This window comes from Pteropus vampyrus, unplaced genomic scaffold (assembly GCF_000151845.1).
Source record: "Pteropus vampyrus isolate Shadow unplaced genomic scaffold, Pvam_2.0 Scaffold26, whole genome shotgun sequence".
Taxonomy (NCBI): Eukaryota; Metazoa; Chordata; class Mammalia; order Chiroptera; family Pteropodidae; genus Pteropus; species Pteropus vampyrus.
In genome coordinates, this window is record NW_011888807.1 from 13,714,425 (window position 1) to 13,722,346 (window position 7,922).

At 33.3% G+C, this 7,922-nt stretch overlaps 1 non-coding gene across 1 annotated transcript; it reads left to right on the plus strand.

The window, feature by feature from the left end:
- The first annotated feature begins 7,381 nt into the window (after positions 1–7,381).
- On the plus strand, positions 7,382–7,568 carry LOC111737400. Its single transcript, XR_002779426.1, has one exon. It is a non-coding gene; the product is annotated as a U2 spliceosomal RNA (small nuclear RNA).
- Positions 7,569–7,922: the final 354 nt, after the last annotated feature.

A 7,922-nucleotide genomic window follows, 5' to 3' on the forward strand; every position in this document is an offset into this window, starting at 1 on the left:
ATCCAAATCCGAATAACTATCATTTGTCTATTAGTAGTTATTTTATGCAAATATGTTCTATTAAAAAAAAAGTGGTTAGTTTAATCTCATACACATTTTATCTCAGGATTCCCATTCATATGTTAGAATGGAGCAGGAAAGCTTTATGGGTACTTCCCATTCACTCTATTACCCAGAACATTAAAAAGACATGTACTCAGTGGTCAAGATTTTTAAAATTAATATTTTTACTGCTTCATTAGAATTTGTTTTAATGGGCAGTGTGTGATGGTGAATGTTATAAGCTGAATTCTGTACACCCAAAATTATATGTTAAATTCTCAATCCCTAGTATCTCAGAATGCAACTGTATTTTGGAGATAGGATCTTTAAAGAGGCAATTAAGCTAAAATGAGGAAATTAAGGTAAAGCCTAATTCAATATGACTGGTGTCTTTATAAGAAGAGAATATTAAGACACAGAAAGAAGACCATGTATACACACAAGAAGAAGACAACTTTTATAAGCTGAGGAGAGAGGCCTCAGAAGAAACTAACCCTGGTGACACTTTGATCTTGGGCCTTTAAACTCCAGAACTGTGAGGAAATAAATTTCTGTTTTTTAAGCCACGCAATTTGTGGTACTTTGTGGTACTCAGCAAATTAATACAATGGATAAAATGAAGACTACAATGCCTAGGAGGAGTACAATTTGATGCTATTAACTTGATTTGTGCTGAAGGAGTAGCACTTAGACTCACCTCTATTTTTGTACTATCATTGCCAATATCAATCCAGTGAAAAAGAAAAAATGATATTCATTATTATTGAATTATTGACATTATTATGAAAATTGTGTTGATTTCACAATCTCTATGATAGTCTTTTAAGGATACCCAAGAAATTAGGAAGAGAACCACTAGGTTATTCATATTATAGTCTATTTCATTATTATTACTCCTTGATTGTCTCATCTGGGAGCCCACTAACTCCATATTTTCTAAAATTTTCTATGAGTGACATAAATTGGAAAGATCTCAAGATATCTATTTCCACTGGATTTTTTTAGAATCTGTGTAAAGTGTGATTTCTTAAAAAAAAAGTTAATGTCACAGATAGGTCTCCTTTATTTGACTGTATCTCTAATAAAAAAAATAATTTTAAACATGGCTTTAAAACTCTATGCCATTTTTTCTTGAACAAATTTAATTAGAAAGAGTGGGTAGGATGTGGGAAAAAATTATTTCACAACTAATTATGTTTATTTTGTTGCCAACTCATTCATTGCAATCACTCTGAAACTATTTATCCATTGGCAGCTTGATCAGTTATATTAAGTCTGTATTTTTAAACCATTTCGGGGGATATATTCTGTTTCTCATATCCAGAAACATTAACTGATAGAATGTATTGAAATGACATTTTTTTAATAAAAGATTATATATATTTTAAATTTATTTTTCATTCTTAATATGAACCTTAACAATATGGATCAACAATTACAGGGAAAAAATAAATGTATATTTTCTTATTGTAATAAACAGGAAAAACAAAACTGTTAGCAAGAATGAAATGTTAGCAAGAATGAAACTTGTTACCTACTTTCCCCTGGTAATTGCCACTGAGCAGTTATTGTGCTAAGCGAAATAAATCTTCATATTGCACATTCTTCAACAACTATATGGAGAACTTTGTATTCACTCATTCCATTGGTAAGTTGTCATTTTATAAGTATATTGGGTGATTTTTGGTGGGCTCAACAGATTAAAGCACGTGCTCCACAGTAGAGCTGAGTTTTCTTAGAGGTAAGTTCTTTCGTGGGAGCACAAGCAGCCATCATTTTAGTTCTAGGACAATTTCTTCCATATAATGCAGTGTTCAGGCACTTGTTAAATGATAAAGATGATGCAAGGATCTTCTCACAGGAAAATATCGACTTTGTTTGCTCCCTAAGTATATGTTGCTTTAAGTGGATTGACTTCTCTACGTGAAAAACATCGGTCTACTGCCTACACTTTAACACCACCAATAAAATTGCTTTGAATAAGGTAATATTTACTGTGACTTCAATGCTTGGCTTTTATAAAGGGTTTATATTTTTAAAATGATCTATTTGAAAACTAAGACTGTGACTTTTACTGAGCTTCAGTTAAGGTAACACTGTTGGCTTACCTACTGCTTATACAAAAAAATCTTCTGATAAATTTTTGTTTGTTTGCAATTTTACCAGAATAAATGTTTGTCTCCTCAGAGAAATTTCATATTATTTACTTTTACATGAAGAGGTAAAATGATGCCTTATAATGTTTTGCTTCTCTCAGGTGGGTTTAAACCTAAAACGTATTGTTCAACAACCAAGTGCCTAGTAGCTTCTAAATCATTGTTGCTGCCCTCTATTCGGTTTCCATCACCAATTAATTTATTTTGCAATATGTTTAGAATATCTGCTTTTTAATAAGGTATTTAGTCAAATGGGATGAATGCTTTTACAAGAAAAGTCACAATGCCATTCAACTTAATGTGTGGTAAAATGATTTAGTGGGAGCCACTATATTCAAATTAATTCAATATTTAAGTAGCCTTTCAATTCAGTATTTTGTCAGAAACTGGTAGTTGCAAAAGGTGTGTAAGATATGGTGTTTTAGTGTTGTAGTTTTTTTTTATTTACCTTTTTTATTTGGAAAACTTCTCTCAAATTTCAAATGATTTTTTAATAGCACTTAATTTAAACAAGGAAACTTGAAATCCCTGAGGATAGGCTATAACTAGAAAAAGATATCAAAGAAAGTGTTGAGTAGGTACAGTTTATGCCCGGGGAGCTAATGTAGCAAACCCACATTCAAGAATATATTGACTATTGCCCCTAAGTCTCATAGCAAGTTTGTCAGCAAGTAGCTTTGTGTGTTATTTGTGTCTGTGTTTATGAATGTGTATATTACAAAATGAAAGTTCTTTTGATATTAAAAGTGTGGAGTCACTTTAGAAGAGATATTTGAATATCTCTTAATGGTTATATTTTGCTATTTCATAATTATCCACACTTAATCTTATGCTCTAATTATTTTTCATGTCTCTATGCTTTTTGTTGTTGGTCTTTAATAAGAGATAATCAAAAACTCATTAGGATCCTGGGGGAAGGAAGGATGGGAGAGAGGAGAAGACAGGAGAATGAAGATTTGCTTTCTATTTCATTTTTCCTTCTAAGTTTTATTGCGTATCATTATCTTTGTTTCCATTAATCTATTCTTTTCAGGATATAATTTTATTTGTGCCTCTTTTGTGATTGGTCCTTGTTGCAAGATTTATCAGCATTGTGTATCGTCTTTAATTTTCCATAATGACGTTCTTATTTGAGCCCTGAGGTCTGGTTTGGCTCTGCTGCATTTAATGGCACATGTGTAGAAAGTCACTCTGCCCCATTTGGGATTGCGTTCATTATAATTGGTCTCATTCTGCTTCTGTCTAGTATTTCAGTTGTTGTTTACATGAAACTGCATGCTTTCTAAGTGGAAATATTTCACACTCTTATGATATTTATTTAGGTTACAGATTTAGGCTTTTATAGCAGTTCTTATTTGGAAATTTACCCATGCATTACAAGTTTGGATAAAATTTGAAGAAAAATTTTCCCATTTTCAAAAGCACAAATCTTCTTGGTATATCTTTACCCTCCCTTGAGATATCCTTCCCTTCCCTTGAGATATCCTTATCCTCCCTCCCCGCACAAAGGAAAAGGACGCATGAGAAGTGGGCAAATTAGATTCTTCATCTATGTTCCTTTAGGTCTTCACTACGTCTAAGCATTCTCAGTCTACCTCTTTTCATCCCATTCACTCTTCGGTCTATTGCTGTTTTCCAAACATTTCATACATTGACTATTCCATTTACCATTTACTATTTTCTATTTACTATTCCATTTTATCTCAAGGCTCAATGCTTTCGTATAGGGAAAGTGAAGCCCTTATTGTCAAGGATCAATAGAGACTCTCTGAGGCACCATTTGGTTTGGGGTGCCTGATTTGATTTCTAGAGTTTGAGTTAGGCGCCCTCCTTCCATTCCCCACCATACCACCCCAAGTGTAATTATCATACCTTGGATTGAACCAAACTGGAAATACTGGTTCAATTGGCTGGTTCTCTCATTAGACTGCAGTTTCTGGCAGTCTGGGGACTGCATCTTATCTGTTTTCTCTCCTCCAGTTTATCTTCTATCAATTCTTACCTTTCAAAGCCAAACTCAACCTCTTTGGTCACTAAATCTCACCTGACCATACTGACCCTTAGTGCTCTCTCCCTTCTGTTAACTCCTGAAACTGATTTTTGCAACATTCGCAATCTTATATGATGTGCATCGCTTTCTACTTTCACTCAAATGTTTATTCTATGCTTTATAGCAGCGGTCCTCAACCTTTCTGGCACCAGGGACCGGTGGTCCTATGAGAATCCTATGCCTGATGGTCTGAGTTGGAGCTGAGGCGGTGATGCTAGCGCTGGGGAGTGGCTATAAATACAAATGAAGCTTTGCTCTTTCATCTGTTGCTACCTCCTGCTGTGCGGACTGTTGGTTGCCAGCAGACCACGGACGGGTACCAGTTTATGATGAGATCATATTATTTATCATAGCCTTCCCCCCACTACATTATATCAAACATAGTATTATACATTTATTTACTCATTTTAAAATAACATTTGGTTATTCAAAAATAAAATATCCATTTCTTTATATGTACATATATGTGTAGTATATATGATATATGTGATGTATGTGATACATGTATGTGTACATAAGTATATGTATACATACTTATAACTGCATCTATAACTAAATGTGTTCACACACATGTAAATGCATATGTAAACATAAATGCACATGAGTGTATGTGTGTATACATACATATAGATACTAATGCATATATTGATATTTAACTATATAATTATATTTTTTAGAAAAAATAGAGATTATCTAAAGCATTACTCATCTGAGATGCTTGTCTTGATCCCCATAGTCTTTGTTTGGCACCTTCTTTCCATATTTCATAAGTGTATTCATCATATCTTTGTTTCTACCAAATTGAGAATTATTTATATATGTATGTGTGTATATATGTATATGTGTGTATGAGTATGTGTGTATCTTTTAATACATTTCTTAGCTAAATAATATATTTTAAGTATTATAATTCCTTTTATTTTAAATATCATTAGGACAGATACAAAATATCTTTCCACTCGAGATTCAATGATAAAAATAGTTAATAGGAATTAGATGATAATGAACATTTAACATATATTCCTTTAAATTGATGCTTTGCTGTCATATATATATATATGAATGTTTCTATTACACATTTTAAGTATAATTGCAATATACTTAAAACAACAGGGAAATGCTAGGAAAAAAATTAGCATTACTACCATTAATGAAAACAGAGATTTAGTCCACAATGGATAATTGTTTACACAAAAAATGCTTGTACATTTATTGAAAATGTTTTAATCCCTTTTCTTAAGCCAAAAGCTTACTTTCCTCATGTTTTTTTTTTTTCCATTTTCCTTTTCCATCCTTTTTAGAATAACCACTACTCAAAGGCAACTGCTCTCAAATCACCTATGCTGTGGCATTTTAATCTATTATTGTATTCATCTATCATCATTCAAAATTAATCAAGTAAATTTAAATCCTTATTTCTCCTATTTTACTTTTTTGACATTAAATATTATTTTATAGTAGTTTCAGGTATACAGCATAGTGGTTAGATATTTATATAATTTACAAAGTGATCCCCCCGATTAGTCTGGTATCCACCTGGCAATACATAGTTATTACAATGTTATTGACTATACTCCCTATGCTGTACTTCATGTCCCCATGATTATTTTGTTAGTATTAGTTTGTATTTCATAACCCCCTCACCTTTCTTAACCCAGTCCCCCAACAACCCTCCTAGCCGGCAAGCATCAGTTTGTTCTCTGTATCTATGAGTCTGTTTCTGTTTTGTTTGTTTTGTTCTTTAGACTCCATATATAAGTGAGAGCACATGGTATTTGTCTTTGCCTAACTTATTTGACTTAGCCTAGTACACTTTAGGTCCATTCATGTCATTGTGAATGATGAGTTATTCTTTCATGGCCAAGTAATATTCCATTATATATAATACCTCTTTTTTTATCTAGCTGTCTATTGATAGGAACTTAGGTTGCTTCTGTATCTTGACTACTGTAAATAGTACTGCAGTGAACATAGTGGTGTATATATCTTTTTGTATTAGTGTTTTGTATTCATATAAACACTCAGAAGTTGAATTGCTGAGTCATAAGGTAGTTCTATTTTTAATTTTTTGAGGAACTTCCAAACTGTTTTCCATAGCAGATATACCGATTTGCAATCCTATCAACAGTGTACAAGGGTTCCTTTGTCTCCACATCCTCGCCAACACTTACTGTGTTTTGGTTCTCCCATTTTACTTTAATTTTAAAACATTATTGTCTTTTTTTTTTTTACACTTAATGCCAGTGAAAGTTCATGTAAAGCTAATCCTTCATTTCTCTTTTACATTTTTATATTTATCCATTTCTAAGTACAGTGCTTTTCATTGTTACTAATTAGTTGTATTTCCTATCCTAATGGGACTTAGTTCTATATGATTTTATTGAGAAATTTAAGTCCTTGCCTCTAAATTTTGTGCTATCCATTATTATTTTTGGCAAAGTTCAGCTTAAAGTAGAATCTAATAATAATCAGACAAGTTTTAAAAAAGAGAAAACAAAAACCTATTCTTTTGTGAGAGCTGAGTGGGGGGAGAAAATGAGTATATTTTTATACTTCAGTTTTAGCCTAATGATTTGAATATATAAGAAAAAAATGTTGAAGTGCTAAAGAACATAATTCAGTCTTACCTGTTGCTGAAGTGCTGAGCATGATCTCAATTAACTCTTTGAAACCCTCAAAAATAGAAGAATACACTGCATATTTTCTCTTCATCATCCCTGTAGAATACTTGAGATTCACGTTTTTTCTCATGATGTAATATTGACTTTTTTAAAAAACCACCACAATTAGAAAATACAGCTCCTTAAAATAAAATTGTTAAAGTTTATTTAAAACACACACACACACACACACACACACACACACACACACACAAGGCACAGCATGCAATGCCTTTGGAGCCATTAATGTAGAGCGGAGGGGAAGAATGAATATGAAGGAGAGTATTTCTCAAAGTCGGTTTCACATAGTGCTAGTCTCAAGATGCCCCAAGACAAAGGGTTTTATGTCATATAAGATTTGAACAGAGTTGAAAAGGAGTCAAGTAGTAAAGAAATCTCTTTACATATTTTACAGTAGAGTTTCCATTCCTTTATCTCCTTCTTTATTTTTTAAATACTTATTAAAATTCCAGATCACTTTTCAGCCTTTTGGCTAAGATCAGGTGTAATATCTGTTTTTACCAGTTTAATATATGATAGTCCTTTATCCGAGGACAATATACTAAATGGATTTTTGGAGCAAGGAGAGAATAGGAGCTTGCTCTGTCCACTTTGCCCATGGACCTGGTATTGCAGTATTTCCGGAAGGGTGCACACCCTCCGGGGAATCAAATTGCTGTGAAAAGTCAGTTTTAGCTTGAGCAGTGGAGAATGCTTTCTTTTCAGAGCCCCTGGCATTTGTGGGGACACTAGGTGGTGCTTAATCCCCTGGGATGTTTGAGGTCGGTCTCTGGAATTGAGAGCACTCGGCTCACTCTCAAGGGAAGGGAGGCTTTATGGCTCCAGCAGGCCTTGGAGAGTCTTGGGGCATTGGTGTATGGTAGGTGAAGCATGTGGGGGCTTTTTGAGGAAGGCCCTCCACTGCGGTGCAGTTGAGTCTGGGGTTCATTTCATAAACAAAACATGGAAAGGAAATGATCACATATCTGATTTAGAAAAGTATTATACTAAAAT